Below are 26732 nucleotides of genomic sequence, written 5' to 3'. Positions count from 1 at the left end.
TCATACAGACATTCCAATATAACACAATATGTGCACATCCATGATTTTTTTCTGACAACAGCAACAGAATGTATTATATGAAGCAGTTTGAGAAAGCTTAGATTTTGGCCATAATCTTCTCTAGCAGAGTCTTTTTTTTCACATGTCCCCTGAAGTGGTGGATTACAGACTAGACTGTAACCCAAGTTACACAACAGTTACTGTGTGCTTCTTGATTATCTTTAGATCACAAAAGGTGTGATTCGGACACAAATCTTAAAGCTCTATGATGAAATTGCTCTGTGATGCCCATTCAACAGATATCACCAGCCTTACTCAGCTGAGAAGGGGAGCATCTTCTGAGAGCCAGAACTGAGTGGAATGGGATAATTGCCTGTGAGTGAGCCTAGGAGAGAAGTCTAATCCAGTGAGTGGGAAACTCAAGTCCTCCTGTGGCCCTCTTGTATGAATTAGGCCAGATTTAAGGTCTCTGGGTAGAAATCTCCTGGTTGCCTAGCAACTGGAACTGCTCCCTCTCATGATTGAGCAGTGTTGAGAATGTGGGCCTCCACTTTGCAAATATAAGGACAGAATTCCTAGGAGTTGAGGCAGAGGTGGTCTTTGGGCAGAGCTGAGTGCCCTTATACTTCCCACATCTGGGGAATATAAGCTAGCATACCTCATCTGGGATTTGTTCTATTCTTCTGATCAGTTCCTTGCCTGGATCCAGAAGGCAAGTTCCTTTTCTTATTCCACTCAAATAAATGACACTTAGCTTGAGAAATACTGTGAACTGAACAGTTGACCAAAAGTTCAGCCCTGTGGCCACTTCTAGGTTAACGAAGCAGTTTCTTCCACTCCCTGGCAGCCACAGTGGAACATAAACAAAGGCATGTTTCATCTACTCACCCAAAGAAGGTAGTAGAGAAGGGGCATCCCTAGGACCTGTCTGCCTGACTCTACGCTTTGTGCTAGACTTTTCTCAGTATAAGCATCTCATTCTGGCTACAAGGTCCTCAGAGTGTCCCTACTTCTGTCTTTAAGGCACACCTACTCCTGCTTATGAGTTTATTATTTTTACCATTAAAAAGAAATTTCTGCATTAATGGCATTCCTTTCTAGCCATTTAACCTTTAGATGCTGAGAGAGTGGACTGAGGGCATAGATCAATTCACATTTAGGAGTTCTGGTCACTGGGATAACACTTGATCATAACTTTCAGCCCCACTCCCTTTTTGGCTGATTGAACGGCTTCTATAGCATTCTCCAGAGGGAATCTGTAGGAAACTAATGGCTTTACAGTCAAAGCCTTTGATGCAAGCATGGAAATTGTCATCAGCCACATGTTGCAGTATCAAACATGCCTTTGATATCCACTTTCTGCACAGCTGTGTGCACTCAGGGCTGATCATGATCATCTCGGAGCCAATTCCCACAATCACCAAGGTCCCACCAGAGTGAGTATCATAGATACCCATCTAAATGGAGGGCTCTGCTCCTGTGTATTCAATAGTGACCTCTGGCTTGCTCCCCAGCAGATTTTCCACCTTACTGGCAATTTCTCTTTGGCAACCTGAATGGTAAAGTCTGCTCCAATTTCCTTGGCTTTGGTCAACTGAGAAACAGATAGGTCAGTCAGCACCACTTGAGCAGCTCCCATTGCTTTGACCACAGGCAAAGTGACCATCACAAGCTCCACACACAAGGAACTTGTTCCACAGGGAAACTGAACCTCGATGGTAGGCATAGATCCCCACAGATAGAGGCTCAATCAGGGCCCCTTCTTCAAAGGTGACACTGTCAGGAAGCTTGTAACAGAAGTCAGCACAGCACTGTGCTTGTAGAAGCTGTAGAGGCTCCCATCATTGGGACAGGGGGCATGGCACAGAAGATTGATGGTGTCAGGTTATATCAGTGATCTTGCAGTATTCATCTACTTCCTGGTGAACAACAGGCTTGATGGCAACCTGATCAACTGGTTTTAGATGTTTCACTAATGTTTTAAATCTCCTGGTTTTAGATGTTTACTTTTGTATCTATTCCAGCAGCCTCATGCCCAAACACCATTGGCTTTTTGACAAAAAAATCCCCAATTCTGCCATGCTCCCAGTAGTGAACATCCAAGTCTTAGATTCTCCCAGTGCATCTTTAGTAACATGTCATTTGGGCCCAGCTCAGTGATTGAGTAGTTCTCCAGGTGAATGTCTCCAGATCTGTGCACCATCAGGGACAAGTTCTTACCCTTACCTGCAGCTGCTGTGTTTCTTTGAAGTGTAGGCTGGACTCAGTGGGGAGTTAGTAGTTCCATGATTAATTCTTTGCCCTAATGTCTGGAACTGTGCCATGCTTATGGTTTTTCTTCAAGTTAGAGTTAGTTTCTTCCATTGACCACATGTGTTTTTGATAAGAAAATGAGGTTTCTAAATTAAGCCATTTTACCTATTCAATCTGATTTTACTAATCTCTTTAATAGATTTTTATTTTTTGTGTATGTGAACACAGTTTTTCATATTTTCCTGTACATTCACACAGGCATTCCACAGAACACAATATAGTATTTTTAATAAATATTGCCCCCCCCCAAACCCTCCCATACCCAGAGATAACTTGACCCAGAGGTGTTCTGCAACACAGAGGATCACAGGTGAGGCCCAAACACCCACCTCAATATCTGGCCTAACTGCTACACCACCCTGGGGCCCAGGGGACCTAAGAAACTCCCACCCAGCCTGAGACACACATTCTTCTTGGGTACAGATCCTGTACTCCAGCCTCCTGCCATCTCAACCACACCCAGAAACAGTTTGACACCCAGAAGTTCTGACACACCCAAGATCACAGATGAGGCCTCAACCCCACCCTCAATAACTGGACTAAGTGGGACACTTCCTCAGCTGAATCAAGAACTATGCCCAGCTCGAGACACATGTTCCTTTTGTCTCTAATCTTTGCCCAGGAGCAGATCCTGTGCTCTAGCACTTCCCACCCCCACCCACATCAAGAGAAAGCTTGACGCCAAGGAGTTCGGACACAGCCAGGATCACAGATTAGGCTCTCCACACCCCCTCTCATACCCTGAGACAGTCTAACCCAGGGAAGCAGAACATATCAAGACTCACAGGAGGGACAGGTTCCAGTCAGAAACAGCAAGGTCTTCCTGACCAGATGTCAGGAGGCAAACTCACCACATAGCAACAAAAACCAATGCTATGTGGAAACATCAAAACCCAGTTCTCCCACCACAGCAAGCTCTGGATACCCCAATACAACAGAAAAGCAAGATTTAGATGCAAAAAACCATCTCATGAAGATGATAGAGGACTTTAACACATAAATAATTCCCTTAAAAAAAAGAAATACAGGAGAAAACAGGTAAACAAGTAGACACAAGTAAACAAGAAGAACACGCAAATCCCTTAAAGAAATATAGGAAAACACAATCAACACAAACAAAGGAATTGAAAAAAACATCCAGGATCTGAACAAAGAATAAGAAACAATAAAGAAAGCATAAAGGGAGACAAACCCAGAGATGGAAAACCTAGGAAAGGGAGTCACAGATGCAAGCATCACCAACAGAATACAAGAGATAGAAGACAGAATCTCAGGTACTAAACAAATTCCTTTTTTTATTTCTTTTTCATTTTTTTAATTATTCAATCTGCTTTTGGTAATCTCCACAGTTGATGTGGTTTTATGCATAGGTGAACACACAGGCACTCCACAGAACACAATAGATTTTTATTAATAAGAAATCAAGAACCTATCTAAAATGAAGTACTTTTTACATATGCAAAAGGCTTTTAGTAAGCTATAAATGGATGTGGCTTGTTGGAGGTGGTTAATACAGTTCTTCATAAATTCCTGTACATTCCACAGAACACAATATGTGCGTGACCATGAGTAAGTCTTAGTCCTAATGTATAGAATTGGGTTATGTTTCATGTTTTGCTTCAAGTTAGAAATTTATTTCTTATCTTAATCCATGTGTTTTTGATAAGAAATAAACGCTGATGCTTTTTAAAAATCCATTTTTTCTTTTTATATTTTACTTATTCATTCTGCTTTTAGTAGTTCTTCAATAGATGTGTATTTTTTGCATGTGAATACAGTTTTTCATACTTTCTTGTACTTACACAAAGGCATGCCACAGACTTTGAACATTTCTTTAGGTACTTCTCAGCCATTCAAGATTGCTCAATTATGAAATATCGGTTTAGTTCTCTACCCCATTTTATGATTGGGTCATTTAGGTTTTTTTTTTTTTTTGAGGTTAGCTTCTTGAGTTCTGTATATATTTTGAATATTAACCCTCTATCAGATGTAGAGTAAGTGAAGATTTTTTCCCAATTTTTTTTTTTTTTTTTTTGCCAATTTGTTCTATTGACTATGTCCTTTGCCTCACAGAAGCTTTTCAATGTCATGAGGTCCCATTTATCAAGTCTTGATCTTAGAGCCTGAGCTACTAGAATTCTGTTTGGGAAATTCCCTCACCAACCCCCAACCCAACACCAATGAGTTCAAGGCTCTTTCCTACTTTCTCCTCTATTAGTTTCAGTGAGTGTATCTGGTTTTATGTGGAGGTCCTTGATCCACTTGGACTTGAGCATTGTATAAGGAGATATGATGGGGCCAGTTTCATCTGTGAGCCAGCCAGGCATGATTCCTGTGTCCTGCAGGAAGTTGGCAGCCACCATCTTTGTGCTCAGGCTGATGGGACAGGCAACCCCAGATACCAAGATATCCCAGGTATAAGACCTCTGGGGACTAAGACCACCGAGCTGTAGACTGCTGCCTGCGCCCAGATCCTGGCTGAGCAGTGGATCATCTGTGAGTCAGCCAGGTGTGGGTCCTGTACCCTGAAGGATTCATGCTACAATCTTCCACGCCCTGACAGAACAGAGAGGCAGCACCAGGTTTGGTCCACAGAGACAACACAAATATAACATATATATATATAATCTAAAAGATCCAAAGCTTCAATTAGTTTCACTGTGTCCCTGTTTAGTTTCTGTTTTCCTGATTGATCCATTGAGGAGAGTGGAGTTTTGAGGTCACCCACAATTATTGTGTTAGGTGTAATGTGTGCTTTGAGCTTTAGGCATATACCCAGAGGATTCCCATGCATGCAATAAGGACACATGCTCCACTATGTTCATTGTAGCCTTATTTATAATAGCCAGAAGCTGGAAAGAACCCAGATGTCCCTCAATGGAGGAATGGATACAGAAAATGTGGTATATTTACACAACAGAATACTACTCAGCAATTAAAAACAATAAATTCATGAAATTTTTAAGCAAACTGGAAAATATCATCCTAAGTGAGGTAACCCAATCACAAAAGAATACACATGGAATACATTCACTGATAAGTGGATATTAATTAGCGCAGAAGCCCTGAATACCCAAGACACAGTTAGCATATCAAATGACTCCCATGAAGAAGTAAGGAGAGGGCCAGGATCCTGGATAGACTTGATCCAGCATTGTAGGGGAGTACCAGGACAGAGAAAAGGGAGGGCGTGATTGGAGAATGGGTGGAGAGAAGAGGGCCTATGGGGCATATGGGGAGGGGGGGAAACCGTGAAAGGGGAAGGCATTTAGAATGTAAGTAAAGAATTTAGAAAATAAATAAAAAAGAAAAAAAGGGGGGAAAAAGGAGATATGATGGATCAGTTTGCATTCTTCTACATTCTGCATTCTGACTGCCAGTTGAACCAACACCATTTGTTGAAAATGCTGTCCTTTTTATCACTGGATGCTTTTGGCTTCTTTGTCAAAGATCAAGTGACCATAGGTTTGTGGGTTTGTTTCTGAGTCTTCAATTCTATTCCATTGATCTACCTGCCTGACTTTGTACCAATACCATGCTGCTTTTAACACTATTGCTCTGTAGTACAACTGGAGATCAGGTATGGTCATTCCCCCAGAAAATCTTTTTTTTTTTTTATTTAATGTATTCTTTATTTACATATCAAATGATTTCCCCTTTCCTGGGTCCCCACTCCTCACAAGTCCCATAAGCCCTCTTCCCTCCACCTGTTCCTCCATCAACTCCTTCCCACTTCCCTGTTCTGGTATTCCCCTATACTGTTGCACTGAGTCTTTCCAGAACCAGGAGCCACTCCTCTGTTCTTTTTGGACATCATTTAAAATGTGGATTATTTCTTGGCTATTCCAAGTTTCTAGATTATTATCCACTTATCAGTGAGTGCATACCATGACTGATCTTTTGAGACTGGGTTACCTCACTTAGTATGATGTTCTCCAGCTCCATCATTTGCCTAAGAATTTCATGAATTCATTGTTTCTAATGGCTGAATAGTACTCCATTGTGTAAATATACCACATTTTTTGTATCCATTGTTGAGGGACACCTGGGTTGTTTCCAGCTTCTGGCTACTACAAATAGGGCTGCTATGAACATAGTGGAGCATGTGTCCTTATTAGATGCTGGGGAATCCTCTGGGTATATGCCCAGGAGTGGTATAGCAGGGTCCTCCAGAAGTGCCATGCAAAGTTTTCTGAGGAACCGCCAGACTGATTTCCAAAGTGGTTGCACCATCTTACAATCCTGCCGTGGAGGAGTGTTCCTCTTTCTCCACATCTTCGCCAACACCTGCTGTCTCCTGAGTTTTTGACCTTAGCCATTCTGACTGGTGTGAGGTGAAACCTCAGGGTTGTTGTGATTTGCATTTCCCTAATGATTAATGATGTTAAACATTTCTTAAGGTGTTTCTCAGCCCTCCGAAGTTCTTCATGTAAAAAATCTTTGTTTAGCTCGGTACCCCACTTTATAATGGGGTTATTTGGTTCTCTAGGTTCTACCTTCTTGGGTTCTCTGTATATATTAGATATTAGCCCCTCTGTCAGATTTAGGGTTGGTGAAGATCCTTTCCCAATCTGTTGGTTGACGTTTTGTCCTTTTGACAGTGTCCTTTGCCTTACAGAAACTTTGTAGTTTTATGAGGTCCCATTTGTCAATTCTTGATCTTAGAGCATAAGCTATTGGTGTTCTATTCAGGAACTTTTCCCTGTGCCCATGTCCTCAAGGGTCTTCCCCAGTTTCTTTTCTATTAGTTTCAGTGTGTCAGGTTTTATGTGGAGATCCTTGATCTACTTGGAGTTGAGCTTAGTACAAGGAGATAAGAATGGATCGATTCACATTCTTCTGCATGCTGACCTCCAATTGAACCAGCACCATTTGTTGAAAAGACGATCTTTTTTCCACTGGATGATTTCAGCTCCTTTGTGGAAGATCAAGTGACCATAGGTGTGTGGGTTCATTTCTGGGTCTTCAATCCTACTCCATTGATCCGCTTGCCTGACATTGTACCAATACCATGCAGTTTTTATCACTATTGCTCCATAGTAAAGTTTGAGATCTGGGATACTGAATCCCCCTGAAGTTCTTTTACTGTTGAGAATAGTTTTAGCTATTCTGAGTTTTTTGTTATTCCAGATGAATTTGAGAATTGCTCTTTCTAGCTCTATGAAGAACTGGGGTGGGATTTTGATGGGGACTGCATTGAATCTGCACATTGCCTTTGGCAATATGGCCATTTTAACTATATTAATCCTGCCAATCCATGAGCATGGAAGATTTTTCCATTTTCAGAGATCTTCGATTTCCTTCTTCAGAGATCTGAAGTTCTTGTCATATAGGTCTTTCACTTGTTTGGTTAGAGTCACCCGAAGATACTTTATGGTGTTTGTGGCTATTGTGAAGGGTATCATTTCCCTAATTTGTTTGTCAGTCTGCTTATCCTTTGAGTATATAAAGGCTACTGATTTGCTTGAGTTGATTTTGTAGCCAGCTATTTTGCTGAAGTTGTTTATCAGCTGTAGGAGTTCTCTAGTAGAGTTTTTTGGGTCACTTATCATATCATCTGCAAATAGTGATAGTTTGAATTCTTCATTTCCAATTTGTATCCCTTTGATCTCCTTATGTTGTCTAATTGCTCTATCTAGGACTTCAAGAACTATATTGAAAAGATATGGAGAGATGGGGCAGCCTTGTCTAGTCCCTGATTTTAGTGGGATTGCTTCTAGTTTCTCTCCATTTAGTTTGGTGTTGGCTACTGGTTTGCTGTATATTGCTTTTACTATGTTTAGATATGGGCCTTGAATTCCTGTTCTCTCCAAGACTTTTAGCATGAAAGGATGCTGAATTTTGTCAAATGCCTTTTTAGCGTCTAATGACATGATCATGTGGTTTTTTTCTTTGAGTTTGTTTATCTAGTGGATTGCATTGATGGATTTCCTTATATTGAACCATCGCTGCATCCCTGGGATGAAGCCTACTTGATCCTGATGGATGACCATTTTGATGTGTTCTTGGATTTGGTGGGCAAGAATTTTATTGAGTAATTTTGCATCGATATTCATAAGGGAAATTGGCCTGAAATTCTCTTTCTTAGTTGGATCTTTGTGTGGTTTTGGTATCACCATAATTGTGGCTTCGTAGAAGGAGTTAGGTAGTGTTCCTTCTGTTTCTATTTGGTGGAACAGTTTGAAGAGTATTGGTGTTAAGTCTTCTTTGAAATTCTGATAGAATTCTGCACTGAAACCATCTCGTCCTGTGCTTTTTTTGGTCGGAAGGCTATCTATGACCCCCTCTATTTCTTTAGGGGTTATGGGTCTGTTTAGATGATCTATTTGATCCTGATTTAATTTTGGTATTTGGTATCTGTTTAAAAAATTGTCCATTTCCTCCAGATTCTCCAGTTGTGTTGAGTACAGGCTTTTGTAGTAGGATCTGATGATTTTTTGAATTTCCTCAGTTTCTGTTGTAATATCTCCCTTTTCATTTCTAATTTTGTTAATTTGGGTACTTTCTCTGTGCCCTTTGGTTAGTCTGGCTAAGGGTTTATCTATCTTGTTGATTTTTTCAAAGAACCAGCTCCTGGTTTTATTGATTCTTTGTATGGTTCTCTTGGTTTCTACTTGATTGATTTCAGCTCTGAGTTTGATGATTTCCTGTCTTCTCCTCCTCCTTGGTGAATTAGCTTCTTTTTGTTCCAGAGCTTTCAGTTGTTCCATTAATCTTCTAGTGTATGCTCTCTCGAATTTCTTTTTGGAGGCACTCAAAGCTATGAATTTTCCTCTTAGCACTGCTTTCATTGTGTCCCATAGATTTGTGTATGTTGTACCTTCAATTTCGTTAAAATCTAAAAAAATTTTTATTTCTTTCTTTATTTCTTCCTTTACCAAGGTATCATTGAGTAGAGTATTGTTCAGTTTCCATGTATATGTGGGCTTTCTGTTGTTTTTACAGTTATTAAATACCACTTTTACTCCATAGTGATCTGATAGGAGGCATGGTATTATTTCAATCTTCTTATATTTGTTAAGGTCTGTCTTGTGACCAACTATATGATTGATTTTGGAGGAGGTACTGTGAGGTGCTGAGAAAAAGGTATATTCTTTTGCTTTGGGAAGAAAAGTTCTATATATGTTAAATACAATTGGTCCAAAGCTTCAATTAGCTTCACTGTCTCCCTGTTTAGTTTCTGTTTTCCTGATCGGTCCATTGATGAGAGTGGAGTGTTGAAGTCACCCACAATTATTATGTTAGGTACAATGTGTGCTTTGAGCTTCAGTAAATTTTCTTTTATGAATGAGGGCACCCTTGTATTTGGAGCATAGATGTTCAGGATTGAGAGTTCTTCTTGTTGGATTTTTCCTTTGACCAGCAAGAAGTGACCTTCCATGTCTCTTTTGATGACATTAGGTTGAAAGTCAATTTTATCTGATATTAGAATGGCAACTCCGGCTTGTTTCCTGAGACATTTGCTTGTAGAATTGTCTTCCAGCCTTTTACTCTAAGGTAGTTTTTGTCTTTGACACTGAGGTGTGTTTCCTGTATGCAGCAAAATGTAGGGTCCTATTTACGTAACCAGTCTGTTAGTCTATGTCTTTTTATTGGGGAATTGAATCCATTGATGTTAAGAGTTAAGGAGTAGTGGTTATTGCTTCCCATCATTTTTGATGTTAATTTTATACTTGTGTGGTTATCTTCTTTTGGGTTTGATGAAAGAAGCTTAATAACCTGCTTTTTCCAGGGTATAGTTTCCCTCGTTGTAATGGTGTTTTACCCACCATTACAAAAAGGATAATAATCCTTTGTAGGGCTGGGTTTGTGGAAAGATATTGTTTAAATTTGGTTTTGTCATGAAATATATTGGTTTCTCCATCTATAGTGATTGAGAGTTTCGCTGGGTATAGTAGTCTTGACTGGCATTTGTGTTCTCTTAGAGTCTGCATGAGCTCTGCCCAGGAACTTCTAGCTTTCATGGTCTCTGGTGAGAAGTCTGGTGTAATTCTGATAGGTCTTCCTTTATATGTTACTTGGCCTTTTTCTCTTACTGCCCTAAGTATTCTCTCTTTGTTTAGTACATTTGGGGGTTTGATTATTATGTGACGGGAGGTAGTTCTGTTCTGGTCCAGTCTGTTTGGAGTTCTGTAGGCTTCTTGTATATTCACAGGCATCTCCTCTTTAGGTTAGGGAAGTTTTCTTCCATAATTTTGTTGAAGATATTTACTGGCCCTTTAAGTTGTAAATCTTGACTCTCATCAATGCCTATATTCCTTAGATTTGGCTTTCTCATTGTGTCCTGGATTTCCTGGATGTTTTGGGTTACAAGCTTTTTGCATTTTTGCATTTTCTTTAACTGTTGAGTCCATGGTTTCTATGGTGTCATCGGCATCTGAGATTCTTTCTTCTATCTCTTTTATTCTGTTGTTGATATTTGTGTCTATGGTCCCTGATTTCTTCCCAAGGTTTTCTATCTCCAAAGTTGTCTCCCTTTGTGCTTTCTTACTTGTTTCTACTTCTGTTTTCAGATCCTGGAAGTTTTTGCTCAGTTCTGTCATTTGCTTGTTTGTGTTTTCCTCTTAATACTTTGAGAGATTTTTGTGTTTCCTCTTTCATGACTTCTGCCTGTTGATCAAAGTTCTCCTGTAATTTTTTAAGTTATTTTTGCATTTCCTCCTTATTGGCTACAAACTTCTGACCCATATTGTCCTGAATTTCTTTAAGTGATTTTTGTGTTTCCTTTGTAAGGGCTTCTAGCTTTTGATCATTTTTCCTCCTGAATTTCTTTAAGAGATTTATTTATGTCCTTCATGTGTTCCTATAACAGCATCCTTACCAGTGCTGTTAAATCCAACTCTTGTTTTTCTGGTGTGTTGGGGTATCCAGGACTTGCTATTGTTGGAGAATTGGGTTCAGATGCTGCCATAATGCCTTGGTTTCTGTTAGTAAAATTCCTACGCTTGCCTTTAGCCATCTAGTTCTCATTGGTGTTAGATGGTCTTATTGTCACTGGCTGGTACCACAACCTATTGTGGACCTTTAGGGCTATTTCTGAGACACTGGATGACTGGGTTTCCTCTGGCACAGATTACTGATATGCTGCCTTTCTCTTTTGTGCCTTTGGAGCTCTGCTCAGTCTTGCCTCAAGAAATGTTATACTTGGGTTGTCAAGGTGAACCAGGTGTTCTCTGTCTGCTCTGTTATGGAGCAAAGATGGTAAGTGGGGGGTCACTCCCTCTGTTGATTCTCACTTAGGATACAGGCCCCACAACTGACCGGCTTGCAGATAAACTGCCTATGTTCTCAGGTCCTGAATGCAGGCAGACCCCTGGAGATTTGCACCCCCAGAGATCTTAAGCTCAGGATAATACAGTACCTAGTGATGTTTTTCTGCCCTGGCAGGCCACAAAGATGGCCATGGGAGTAGCTCCCTCTGCTGTTCTCTGCAAAGGATACAGGCCCCACGACCTACCAGCTGGGAGAAGAACCACCTGTGTGCTCAGGTCCTGGGCACAGGCAGACCTCTGGCCGTTTGCACCCCCAGAGATCTAAAGCTCGGGGTGATGCAGCACCTAGTGACACTCTTCTGCTCCAGCAGGCAGCGAATATGGCCGCAGGGATTCTCTCCCTGTGCTGGTCTCCAGTCAGGACACAGGCCCCATGCCCGGAGGTCTAGCAGATGAACCTCCTATGTGCTCAGTTCCTGAGTGCAGGCAGACCCCTGGCGGTTTGCACCCCCAGATATCTAAAGCTTGGGGTGATACAGTACCTAGTGATGCTCTTCTGCCCCAGCCGGCAGCCCCAGAAATTCTTTTATTGTTGAGAGTAGTTTTCACTATACCAGATTTTTTATTTCAGATGAATTTGAAATTGCTCTTTCCATGTCTTTGAAGAATTGTGTTTGGATTTTGGTGGGGTATTGCACTGAATCTGTAGATTGCTTTTGTAAGATGGCCATTCTTACTATGTTAATCGTGCTGATCCATGAGGTTTGGGGATCTTTCCATCTTCTAAGGTCTTCTTTAATTTCTTTCTTGAGAGACTTGAGGCTCTTGTCATACAGATGTTTCACTTGTTTAATTAGTTACCCCAAGATATTTTATATTATTTGTGACTATTGTGAAGGGAGTTGTTTCCCTGTTTTCCTTCTCAGCCCATTTATCATTGGTATAAAGAAAGGCTACTGATTTATTTGAGTTCATTTTGTATCTGGCCAATTTGCTGAAGTTCTTTGTTAGCTGTAGGCAGTCTGTGGTGGAAGTTTTGGGGTCACTTATGTATACTATCATATCATCTGCAAATAGTGATATCTTGACTTCTTTCCAATTTGTATCCCCTTGACCAACTTTTGTCTTATTGGCCAAGCTAAGAACTTCAAGTACTATGAGGAGAGGGGGCATTCTTGTCCCTGATTTTAGTGGGACTGATTCAAATATCACTCCCTCTAATTTGATATTCACTGTTCATTTGCTGTTTATTGCTTTTATTGTGTTTAGGTATGGGCCTTGAATTCCTGATCTGTCAACCACTTTTAACATGAAGGGGTGTTGTATTTGGTCAAAGGCTTTTTCAGCATCTAATGAGGTGATCATGTGATTTTTTTTCTTTGAGTTTATATAATGGATTATCTTGATGAATTTTTGTATATTGAATGAACCTTGCATCCCTGGAATGAAGCCTCCTTGATCAGGGTGAATGATCATTTTGAGTGTTCTAGGGTTTGGTTTGCTAGAATTTTGTTGAGTATTTTTGCACCAACATTCATAAGCAAAATTGGTCTGAAGTTCTCTTTGTTGGATCATTGTGTGGTTTAGGTATCAGAGAAACTGTGGCTTTGTAGAATGAATTAGGTAGTATTCTTTCTGTTTCTATTTTGTGTAATAATTTGAGAAGTATTGATATAGGTCTTCGTTGAAGGTCTGGTAGAATTTTGCAGTAAACCTTTGTTTGTTGTTGCTGTTATTGTCATTGTTGGGAGGTTTTTAATGACTTCTGTTTTCTTAGAGGATATTGGACCAGTTTAGTTTACTTGCTCTTGATTTAACTTTGATGCATAGTATCTGTCTAGAAAAATCATCCATTTTATTTAGATTTTCAAGTTTTGTTGAGTATAGGCTTTTGTCATAGGATCTGTTGAGTTTTTTTGAATTTTGTTCATTTCTTTTGTTATGTCTACCTTTTTATTTCTGAATTTGTTAATTTTTATACTGTCTCTTTGCCATTTAGTTAATTTGGCTAGGGGGTTATCTTGTTGTTTTTCTCAAAGAGCTAGATTTTGGTTTTGTTGGTTCTTTGTAATGTTCTCTTTGTTTCTATTTGGTTGATTTCAGCTCTGAATTTGACTATTTCCTGCCATCTATTCCTCTTGGGTTTACTTTATTTTTGTCCTAGGGCTTTCAGCTGTGCATTAAGTTGCCTCTGTAGGGTCTCTCCAATTTCTTTACAAGGGCACTTAATGCTATGAATTTTACTCTTAGCAATACTTTCATTGTGTCACATGAGTTTGAGTATGTTATACCTTCATTTTCTTTTCTAAAAAGGTTTCAATTTTTATTTCTTCCCTGATCAAGTTATCATTGAGTAGATAGTTGTTCAGTTTCCATTGATATGCAGGTTTTCTGTTGTTTTTGTTGTGATTGTAGTCTATCCTTAGTTCATGGAGATCTAATAGGATGCACAGGATTATTTCAGTCTTCTTATATCTGTTGAGACTTGTTTTGTGACAGATTTTATGGTCAATTTGGGAGAACATACCATGAGGTGCTAGGAAGGTCTATTCTTTTGTTTTAGGATGAAATGTTATGTATATGTCTGGTCTAGAAAATCATCCATTTTGTTTATAATCTCTATTGGTTTCACTATGTCTCTGTTTAGTATGTTTTCATGACCTGTCTATTGGTCAGAGGAGGGTGTTGAAGTCTCCTGCTATTATTGTGTGGGGCTAAATGTGTGTTTTGAATTTTAGTAAAATTTCTCTTATGAATGTGGGTACCCTTGCATTTGGGGCATAGATGTTTGGAATTGAGACTTTCTTTGGTGAATTAAGACTTACTTTCCTTTGATAAAATACCCTTCCCCATCTTTCTTGATAACTTTTGGTTGAAAGTCTATTTTATTGGATATTAGAATGGTAACTTGACTTGTTTCTTGGAACTGTTTGCTTAGAAGACTTTTTTCCCGCCTTTTACTCTAAGGTAGGGTTTATCTATGTCGTTAAGGTATATTTTTTTTCATGTGCAGCAAAATGCAGGATTCCTCTTGTATATCCAATCACTTAGATTATGTCTTTTTATTGTGAAATTGAGTCTGTTGATATTGAGAGAAATTAAAGACAGATGGTTGTTACTTTCTGTTATATTTGTTGTTGTAGATGGCATTATGTGTATGATTCCTTACTTTTGTTTTTCTTGTGAGATGATTAATACCTTGTTTTTTCTCTGGTGTAGGAGGATTCCTTATGTTGGGTTTTCCATCAAAGAATCATCTGTAGGACTAGATTGGTAGATAGATGTTGTTTAAATTTGGTTCTGTCCTGGAATATTTTGTTTTCTCCATCTAGGTTGATTGAGAGTATTGCAGGTTATAGTTGTGTTGTCTTAGCATCTGTATAGCTTTAAGGGTCTCTGTTGAGAAGACTGGTGTAATTCTGATAGGTCTGCCTTTATATGTTACTTGGTCTTTTTCCCCTTATAGCTTTTAATATTTTCTTTGTTCTGTGCATTCTTTACTGTTCCTACTTCCATTTTTGAGTCTTGAACTGCTTTATTCAATTCCTTCACCTGTTTTGTTGTGTTTTTCTGTATTTATTTCAATGAGTTATTTGTATTCTCCTTAAAGGACTCTATTTTTAATCTTCATGAGATAAGATTTTAAGGTTAGCATCCTGACTTTCAGATGTGTTGGTGTATCCTGGGCTTGCTGTAGTGGGAAAACTGGGTTCTGATGTTGCCAAAATATATTGGTTTCTGTTGCTTATGATCTTGCGCTTGCATCTCACCATCTGGTTATCTCTGGTGTTAACTGGCCTGGGTTTCTCTGTCTGGAGACTGTCTCCTGTGTCCCTGGGTTGCTGCAGATCTCCTGGGAGACACATGGCCCTGACTGTAGCAGACCTCCTGGGACGCTTTCAGACTGTGGAGTCTTCAGAGGAGCCAACAAGCTGATGATCTGCCCAGGCAGAAGGTGCAGGCCAAAATGGGAATGCAGTTCAAGCAAGGGGTGGGGCTGGAGATGTGTCCCAAGTCTGCTGGGTTCCCTGGGGTTCCAAGTTGCTTATTTGGAAAGGTCCCTTACTTGTGACCCTGGTTGTAGCAAACCTCCTGGGGTGCCTTCAGACTATGGGGGTCTTGAGAGGAGCAGGCAAAATGATGATTTGAAGGCACCAGCCGGAATGGGAGTTTTCTCATTTTTTAAAACACTATTACATATATAACATATTGTCAATATGATGCAATTTTTTACTTTTGAAACAATACTTTAGTAACTGAGATGTTGATGATACAATCTGTTAGTCTTCACTTTGATTTCACAGCAGCTTGAGGCTACACAAAACAGTAATGAAGGAAGCTATGTATTACATATACAGCATTTTCTGGCAAGTAACATTGACCATGTGAATGTTCTCCCGTGTTTTTATTTTTATTTTTTTCAAGATAGGGTTTCTCTGTGTAACCCAGACTGTCCTAGAAGTTACTGTATATACCAGAGTGGCCTCAAACTCACAGCAATCTCCCAGCCTCTGCCTCCAGAGTGCTGGAATTAAAGGCATGTACCACTATTGCCTGGCTACAACTATTTAGGATCATTCATTCATTTAATGCTTACTATTTGACAAATTAATATAGTAATACAATGAATCTTGATCATATCCACCCAACTGTTTCTATTCCATTCCTCCTGGATACGTCCCAAATATTCACCATCATGTTGTCTTTCTGTACTTCTCTCTCTCTCTCTCTCTCTCTCTCTCTCTCTCTCTCTCTCTCTCTCTCTCTCTCTCTGTGTGTGTGTGTGTGTGTGTGTGTGTGTGTGTGTCTGCATGTGCATATACACACATGCCACATGCCAAGTTTTTTGTGGGGCTATAAAAAGGACAACAGACTTAGTTTGGGCATTTCTTAATTTCCATATATGTTCTGGGGTCCAACTTTGGTCATCAAACTTGATACAAAATCCTTTTTTCTGCCAAGTCACATATCTAGCAGGGAAAATCCTCTAACCACATCTTGAGATAGTCTACCATTGCCTTCTTACTAGTTATTGTATTATAATAATATATGACCTCTGTTCTTTGATTCTTTGATGATTTTCTTTACTTTTAAGCCATAGTTAGCAATGTACACTCAGTGTCAGGTAACTTAATAGGAAGAAGTATTTGTTAAATATATACAATGTTTCCAGAAAAAATCTGCCACACTACACACTGATGCATTATTGGTGATTCAAAGTTAACCACTGATGTGTTTAATCCACATGGTAGTCCCTAGAGAAGAACCTCCAATGTCATGGTGTCAAGTTTCTTTCTAAATATGCTTAACACTGAACATTAGGGCATCCATCAGTCCTCATCAGAGATGCTTCCTTATGCAGTGGTCTGTGTTGACTGCACAGACTAATAACAAACTAAGTACATATCAACAAGGCCCTTGTATCACACCCTACAAGGTTTAGGAACTGTTTTGGAGGAGCAGAAGATTCAGGCGAATTCTGTAAAATGTAGTATACAATCATTTGCCCACATTTATGAATACTGACTATATCTATGATTACCTGCACAAGACCACCATAAAACTGGACCATCACCATTTTGTTATTCATGGAGAGAGCCTCATAAGGCCCCACCCCTCAGAGAGGGACTATAGGTATAGAGTATGGGTCCTAGGGAGGTATCATAAAATTAAAAGAAAAGAAATTTCAGGTAAGCAACCACATTTTAATTTTATTGATGTATTAAGAACAGCACTTCTGTGCTGTGATGTCTATTAGCATACCAATGCTTGCACTGGCATCTAAGCTCCCTCAGTATCACAGGTACCTGTTACCCATTTTCAAAATCCATGTTAGTGTATTATTTCCTCTCACTTCTCCCACCCTAAGCTCCCTCTAGCTCCTCTGGGCTTCTCATTCATATGACCATGCTGTTTCTTGTTCTCTCTAGTTCACATTACTCTCTCCCTCCCTCTATCTCTCTGCTCTGCTGGGATTCTCTCATGACCACACTGAGTATGCTACCCATGCTCAGTCTTCTCTAGATGCTTCCTGGTAGCACCAGCTATTTCCTATTTCATGGCTACAATAAAAACCTTCCCCCTAACCACACCCATGGGGTGGCCATAATGTCATTTTATCCAATGTCAAGAGATAGTTTGAAATTTTATAATTTAAAATTTATATTTTATAAATATTTTATAAATTTTTAAAAAGAACTTTAATTATTTCTAGTATAGTATAAATTGTCCTGATTGATGCTTCAAAGGACTGACAATCAACTGCAGCAGTAACTAGAGAGAAAAGCAATAATTACTAGTAGTATCATGAAGAACATCACTGGTGGCATTCTCAGGATGATCATGAGTAGCATCATTAGTGGCATCATCTGTAGCATCTTGTGTAATAATGTAAGTGTCATTGTGTATGGAAGGTATGAGACATGGAGGCTTATCTTTTGCTTGTTTTGGAATGTTTGTTATCAAGACAATGGTATTCCCACAAGTCAATATATCAGTACAGAAAAAGTAAATATTGATTGATATTTAAGAGTTATATATTACTGCATATGCTTAGCTTCTCTGAAAACTCAGAAACCCTGAGGAGAGATAACAATTTTCTCATTCCAGAATAGGAGACAACAATGAACCAACCAACATTAGTTGGTCAGGTTAAACTGACATTTTTATTTTTACATGGTATATTTTCAATATTATTGGGAAACAGATTTTTTTCTGGTACCAGGCAAAGCTTAAATAGCCCCATATGAGGCATGGAATTTATTAACCTAAGTATTAGCACCAAAAGAAAATTTAGTTTTCTAGAACAAAAATCATCTTCTATTTTAAACCATTGTTTGTATGGTAAGCTACCCTGATCATCATTTTTCTTACTGGTAAAAAGCTTTGTGGTTAGATTCCCCAGAACACCCATGCAAAATCTGGTGTATCAACCAACTCCTCAGTCAACAACAGCAGGAAGGGCAGAATGCAGGTCTGTCCCGTTGTCATGATCAGTGGTTTCACTTCTGCCACAAAAAGGAACAGGCTTGGTGTTGGTGTTCATGCTTTGGCTGGAGTGTTCAGTTGAATATGCAGCATGGATATCTAGGTCAGCATCATCAGCAGGGTCCTCCATGTCACAGGGGCCACAAAGAGGAACAGATTCAGGATCAGTACTGAGCCTGTCACCCTTGCCTTGAGCAAGAAGACAAGAGTCAAGAACAAAGTCAACATTATGATGAGGGTCAATGGTCGCATCGGAGCAGTGCTCAGGGTTAATGTGTTGTTGGCCCCTTGGGTGTTCATTTTGAAAAGCTAAAGCAAGTGAGAGTGCCAGTTCAGCCTTTTGAGCTTTGTCCATGGCACCCATGTCACCTGCACCACCAGTGCAGGCAGCAGGAGCTGGCTCAATGTGTGCAGTAGCATTCAAGGCAGCAATTCTATGCTCAAAAGAGCTAAAATGGGGCACATACAAATGCCCTGTCTTCTTTTCTTCAACCTTCAAAGAAATATTGAGATGTTACTTTTCATTAAAAATTGTATGGTTTTCGTTCATTTTATCATTTGTCTGTAGATGTCACAGTCTTGATTTTAGTGCCCAGTTGTTCAGTCTAAATTTATCATTACAGCCATCAATATCCTGTACTCTCTGCTTCCTTTCTGCTCCAATAAAAGTTCCAGAGCTTTCAGAACCCTCAAAATTAGATCTGCTCAGCTTTATGCTTTACTTTCCTCTGCTCTTTGCTACCTAACATCCTCCTCCTCTGTATAATGGGAAGATATAGAAAGAAAAGGACTAAATGTTTCCTCTCCAGGCTTCTTGACTTGGATTTTATATTCCAGCCTTATTAAAATGATGTGCTAATGAGGAGCTTCAGGAATGAAAGGAAACTCTATCTTCTGCATTACATTAGTTCTTGCCTCCTTGGCCTTTCACAATTATCCATCAAATAAAACAGTGAAGGTGACCTCTGAAATGCATGGGCAAAGTATGCGTCTCAGTACTTACAGCAGCAAAGAGCTGCTGAGCTTCAGGTATGGGTCATGGAGATGCCTTCTAACCTCTTACTTTTTAACCATGACTGTCACATGTGTGTGCAATGGCCTGTTGTAGCACCACTGTGGCTGCTTGAATAAGAACAATCCCCCAGTTCCCCAGTGGTTAGAACTATTATGGAAAAGATTAGGATGTGTGACATTATTGGGGGAGATTTGTCACTGGGTGGGCTTTGAGTTTTCAAAAGACTAGTGCCATCTCCAGTGAACTTTCTGCCCACTGTTTGTGAATGAGGATGTGAACCCTCAGCTTCTACAACAGCACTATGCCTGTCTATCTAAAATCATGATGGTAATGAAAGTATATGTATCCTTCTAAAACCATAATATCTGCCCCCAAACAAACCCTCCATCCTATAAGCTGCCTGAGTTTGATCAGAGCAATAGAAAATTACTAATACAACCATTGATTACTTTTAGTAGAAGTGTTGCGACAAAAGCCTGAACAAGTCATTCAAAACTCTGAAGGGGTATTATTCAGTGTCACAAACAAATGAGACAACTCCATAGTTCGAGCTCAGGATGCTAAGAACAACCACTAAATCAGATAAATTTATCAGATGTATGTTTTGAAAACAATTTGATGCTGCTTGATGGGTGGAAAGCCTCCTCTACATTATTTGCTAACAAATGTCTACAGGCCTTGGTCATTCTTCACAACTAAGTGAAACTTGAAACTTAGCAGTCTTCTTTTTCCTTCAATGCCAACAATGCTAATGGTATATGCTACCTAAGTGAAAAACTCACACATTCTAACACTTACCAGTCATCAACAAATAATGTAAGCAGAGAAATGATTGAATAAAATAGCATGAAGAGCATTGTTGGTAAAAGAAAAAAAGATGAAGAAATGTATATGCTACATATGTATGAAACCCCTTCAAAGTGTTCCTGTGAAAATGCTAAGTTTACATATTTCATTGAGAAGGGTGAAGTTGAACACATCAAACACAATGAGTTTGCATGTAATATTTATCAGACTTAGATACAACTTCGTAAGCTACATGTTTTCTCATGTTTCCTCCTCGTTAGTAAAGTACTCTTAAACCATTTACAAAAGGAATGCTGGGTTTGTTTTCCAGGACACATGACACATTGAAGAGAAACACTGAAGATGACTGAGAAAACCCTCAAGATATTCAACTAAACCATTATTTACAGATAGGAGTATTAATGAATACCTAGAAGACATCATTTATTAGAATAGTCAATTTTATATGAAATAGTCTAAAATGTATTTATTATTGGAGTGTGCACATATATATGGGTGCATTTATGTTCTTGTGTGGGCTAGGCTGCTGTGTGTGTGAAGGCCAGAGGATGACTTTCAGGAGTTGTCTCTGGATGAAGCAGTCTCTCTCAGTTTCTCTATGTGTTCCACTCTGGCTGGCTTGTGTTTTCCGAGACTGTTAGATTCTCTCAGCCTCCTACCTGGATTTAAAGGTACTGGGATTACATATGTAAGAAATTTGCTGCTTGTTGCGTTTTCCAGGATGGAACTCAGATCATTAGGCTTGTAAGGCAACTTCCCTGACACACTGAGCCATCTTCAAGGCCCATATATGAGTTTGTTTGTTAGCAGTTCAGAAAGAAAGTGAAAAAGAAAAAACCCTGAACAGCAGCAATTTCTTATGATGTGAGGTTTCTCTTTTTCTAAAGCCAGGCACCATCCTTTGAACCTGCCCGTGCCATTTACAGCTTATGTTACTTTACCTCTTTACAAAGATTTCTGTTTGGTAATCTGTTAGCCTCTGGTGGAAAACTGGCATTATCTTGCTCAGGTCTGGGATGTTATACATTTTATACTGCAGTTAGGAGGTAATGGCTTCTGGAAAACTCTCATGCTAGCTTGGTTTTAATTGTATTTAGCAGCAGAAAAGTGATGTCTTTTTTTGTTTTATTTAGGACACATTGTGCATCACTTCTCAGCCTTTTGGCTAAGATCAAGTGTAAGACACATTGTTCATTTGTTTGAAGGATGAAATCTACAGCCCTTTTGGATTAGTGGATTCAGGCATTTCTAATATCTATCTGTAATTAGTGATAATGAAGTTTATAGTCTGCTCATCTTAATATCAAAGATGTTGGTTCCTCTCATGACCACTCTAATTACTCCATTGTCTTTATATTCAAAATCATTATCATTTACTTTATGTATCATAATAAATATTCTATATTTGTATAAACAGCTTCTATACGTGTTAAACATGCTAACTATCTCAGTTGTTCTTACGTTCTAATGAATTTTCACTTAGATTTTAGAACATGGCTGGTAAATGGATTCTGTGAAAAAGAACATAAGAAAGATGCAAAAATATTTTCAGGGCTGAGTTTTAGGCATGGAAGGTCTGGAACACCCACAGTATTGCAGAGAATCATCTTGTATCTTACAGTAAAAGATTGTACTTTTCAATGTGGTGGTAATTACCTTTATATGCATTACTTTTCTATAGTCATCAGATAGCAGCTCTTCCTTAGGATAAAGAATAACTGCAGAATTTTCAGATTGTTCACAAACCATCTTCTTTAAGTCTTTTTGGAACTGTTCTTTCAGATGTTTGTACTGCTGTGCATTCTGCGCGCCTACTGTTGACTCATTTGTTCTCATAGAAGGCTGTGACTGGAAAGATGCATATTCAACATTGAATTCCTTCTCCATTTTTTGCTCATGAGATACTTTCTGCAGATAAGAAAGTGGAGGGTTATTCTGATTGATTCAACCTCATGAGAGTTTTGTGGTTTGGGGTACTTGCCTTCAGAATGGATTTTCTTTTGTCCATTTCATTACAGGATACAGGCCCAGAAGTAAGGTGTGTAAAGTTCTTACATGGTCTGGTTCAACTGAACACATTGCATTAAAATTTCATAATAATATTTATTTGCTATATGGAAATGAACAATGTTGCAAATAAGAATGGGACTTATTAGATCATATTTTTGAATGTCTGGTATATATTTGGTGGGGCTGCTTTGCTAAGAATTCAGAGGCATTGGTTTGTTGGAGAAGTATGTCACTGAAGGTCTTTCCCACTCTACCTCTGCCTCATACTTTCGTATCAGATATAAACTTTCAGCTGCTGCTTCAGTGCCATGCCTGCATGACTACTGCCAAGATAGCAATATGATGATTATAGATTATCCCTTTGAAACTCTAAGCAAATCCCAAATCTAATTCTTTCTGTGGTAAGTTGCCTTAGTCATGGTGTCTTCTCATACCAGTAGAAAATTCTAAGACTATAACCTATATTAAGAATGACTGTGATGATTTTATGCCTTCCTCTCTCTCAATATAGACACCGAAAACTTCTAGAGAGCACTTAAGCAGAGATAATTCCCTAATATTGGCCTCATTGACTGGTAATAGGAAACTACAAATTTAATCCCTGGAAATGCTTTTTTAGTTCAACCCAAGTTAATGACTATTATTGAAACTTTGTTCATAATTCCAATCTTTATTCAGGTGTCTTAAATTTAAAGATGCATATATCATTTGGGGACATTCTACAAATTGGTAAAAAAAAAAAAAAAAATTCAGAATAAGGCTGATGTGGCCAAACAACATTTCAGCATTACTGAGGGAGAGGCTTATTAAGTACTACCCCTAGGTTAGTAGCTATAGACAACTGATAACTACTGAGGGAAGATGACAATTTTCTTCAGAGATGCAACCCTCTGAGGCTATTCATGAACCAGTAATTTTCCTACATATACACTCCTAAGTGGACTCTATTTTTTAAGAAAACATGAATTTGGAAAGGAATAGTATTGGTGGCAGATAGGAAAGATTTAGAGAGGTGTAAAGTGTGGGTGGATCTGATCAAAATTTGCTATATGCATTTATGACATTTCAAACATTAAAATAAATTAATTAAAAATCATGTGCTCTTCATCAATACAGTCAGAGTACAAAAACTTAGTGACTGTGTTAAGAATAGCTAGAGCCCCAAACTGCTCCAATATCAGTATTGCAAACCAATCTATATGACATTATTTGATTATCTATGGTGTTTATTAAATAAGATGGAGACAACAGCTAACAGAATAGAATAACAGACAAATATATGTCAGTTACATTGTTTTCAGTTTGTCATAAGAAATTTGAGGGGGGTGGGACTGGAGAGATGGCTTAGCAGTTAAGAGCACTGACTGCTCTTCTGAAGGTCCTGAGTTCAAATCCCAGCAACCACGTGGTGACTCACAACCATCAGTAACAAGATCTGATTCCTTCTTCTGATGTGTCTGAAAACAGCTACACTGTACTCACATAAAAAAAAATCTTTAAAAAACAAAAAAGAAAGAAATTTGAGGGACAGGACTTGGAAGAAAGAACTAAATCACTAAAGTAGAAGGAGGTGTTCTTACAGGGAAAAAGTACCTGGATTTAAGAACTAAATCACTAAAGTAGAAGGAGGTGTCCTTACATGTAATAAGTACATGGATTTAAGTACATAATAGTTGCAAAGGCTACTTAAAACAAAAACCTACACAGAATTCTGACATATTGCATATGAAATTCTAGTGGCAGGGGAGCCACAAATCAAGGTATCCAGTGATGTAGGGCTTTCCAGTAGATCCACATGCTGTTTTATAATCTTTGAATTACAGGAACTATTGCTCTTATGGTTTACTACAACTTGGCACGTATCTAATATTGAAATTATAGTTAATTATTCTTTGATTTATGATGTATTCATTTGCATGACAAACATGTTAGTTCCTTACAATTATAACTACTCTAGAAGTCTTTTCTCATCATCCCCATTATTGGTATTATTATTGTTTATTTTATAAGAATTGTCCTCATTTATGTAGAGAGATTATAAATTTCTGGTTCATTACATTTATAGTCTAATTTGTTTTCATGTAGAATTTTAAGGACTGGTGAGAAGAATGTATCTGGGATTGAGGGTGTAAAGGAGGTATAGGACAAGAACAAAGCTAGGGTCCTATTGTCCAGACACTGCAACACTGCAGACATGGGCTCATAGATGCATCTTTGTCCTCAAATGAAATATTATAGTTTCATAAATTAAATTACCGTTACTCTTGTTTTTCCTTTAAAAATATGATGTAGTCCTTCTTCCTTAGGAAACACATTATTTTCCTGTTGTTCAAGCACTTCACGAATTTTCACTTTGAAATCTTTTTTAATGACTTCTTTATGATGTACATACTGTGATTCACTGTGCACATGTTCTACTTCCTTTGCTGTCTTGACAGCAGCCTGATCCCCAGGCTGTAGGGATCTGTTGTCATATTTATGCTTTAGTTTTTGTTCCTTATATATTTTCTGAAGATGAGAAAGTGCAATGTTTCATGTTGTGGAAGCTTCTTTTCAAAATTACTCTGTCTTTACATATTACAGTGTATGGACAAAGAAAAAGGAGCAGCTACTTAATATTTATCAGTTAATTTTCTTTATAAGTGTTTTGCTATCCACATCATCACTATCTATTGATAAGAAGTGAAAACAATTTCCTTTAATATAAAGTAGGAAAAAAACAGGAATCAACATAATTAACTTAGTAGTGATTACAATGTTAGTTACAGCAAACATACCTTCCTTGATGATAAATCTAAAAAATAAATTAGATGATTTTTAATAATGCAAAGAATGCCTCATGTAAAAGATATTACCTTACCAAACCTACAAATATGATGCCATAAGAATACTTCTAAGCTTTTTATCTGTTTATAAGTAAATAGCTAATAGGCACAAGCCTAAGTTATTGACAACCAAAATTACTAAATATCATCAAAAAGCAAAACAAATTATTAAATTTTACTTTATGTTGCATACTGTATAGTTGTAATAGTGTGTAATGTGCATTAACAAATGATAAGTCAGACAATGAATCTGCTTCTTCTGAGAGAACAGGCAATAGTAAATGAGGAAATAATTGAAGTAAAAGCTCACAGAAAACTACTATATAGAAAGGTATAAGTAAATTAGATGACTATGGGAGACCAAGAGACATAAACTGGCAGATACAACAAGGTCTAAATTGTACTTCAGATGTATATACCATTACAGCATCCTGCAAACATGTCGACTATCTGCACTGAGTGATATGCTAGCATGGTCTAATGTCCATATGAGATACTGAACTATATACCTGATGATCTTTACCTGTTTTCTTCAGTATAATAAGTAAAAGGCTATTGGGTGAATCCTAATGTCATTAAATGAATCTGTTTTCTCCAAGGCCCAGAAAATATTCTCAACAAAATCATAGAATAAAATGTTGCCAACCTAAAGAAAGATGTCTGTAAATATACAAGAAGCTTATTGAACACCAATTAGAATTATCCATAAAATAAAATCTATCTGGCACATAATAGTTGAAACATAAATCTACAGAACAAAGAAAGAATATTATAAAAAGCCAGGGAAAACATCCAGGCAACATACAAAGGTAGACCTATCAAAATTACACCCAACTTCTCAACAGAGATTCTAAATGCAAGAAGGGTCTGGCAACCTCTAAAAAACCACAGATGCCATCCTAGACTACTATATGCAGAAAAACTCAACAGACACAAGAAAATTGAAATAAGGCCTTTTATTTAATAGATTAAACTTGAACTTCAAGAACAGCAGGCACACTGGAAAGCCTCTTAGAAATAACTCTCTACTCAATAATCTCTAGGTCAGGAAAGAAGAAAGAAAGAAATTAAACACTTTCTAGAATTCATTGAAAATGAAGACACAGCACCAGGGACCCAGAAGACTCTACACCCTTCAGAGCATAGCCCAGAGAGAGAGAGAGAGAGAGAGAGAGAGAGAGAGAGAGATCTCCCAGCAGCTCTTTCACTTCTGACCACAAAGGTCAGATCTCCACTTTCTCTCTGAAGGAGACCAGCTAGAAGCACACAGGGCACAGATCAGTGGAGCACCTGGGACAGAAGTCTTCAGTGCACAGCCCACAAGGAGAAAGTGATCTCTCAGCAGTGCTTTCACTTCTGAGCTCAGAGTAGTAAGGACATAGGATTACAAGCCCCCAGGAGGAACAAACTCCAGCCAGAGACAACAATACCAACTAGCACCAGAGATAACCAGATGGTGAAAGGCAAGCACAAGAACCCTACCAACAGAAACTAAGGCCACATGGCAGCATCAGAACCTAATTCTCCCACCACAGCAAGTCCCAGATACCCTTCCCCAACACA

The 26732-nt window shown here is 38.6% G+C and overlaps 1 pseudogene; it reads right to left on the bottom strand.

The window, feature by feature from the left end:
* Positions 1–1156: 1156 nt before the first annotated feature.
* LOC127694517 (sorbitol dehydrogenase-like) lies at positions 1157–17103 on the bottom strand (annotated as a pseudogene).
* Between the last annotated feature and the right edge of the window lie 9629 nt (positions 17104–26732).

This window comes from Apodemus sylvaticus, chromosome 10, assembly GCF_947179515.1.
Source record: "Apodemus sylvaticus chromosome 10, mApoSyl1.1, whole genome shotgun sequence".
Classification (NCBI taxonomy): domain Eukaryota; kingdom Metazoa; phylum Chordata; class Mammalia; order Rodentia; family Muridae; genus Apodemus; species Apodemus sylvaticus.
Note: the sequence above shows the minus strand (reverse complement) of the source record. Positions and strands in the feature narration are given on the sequence as shown.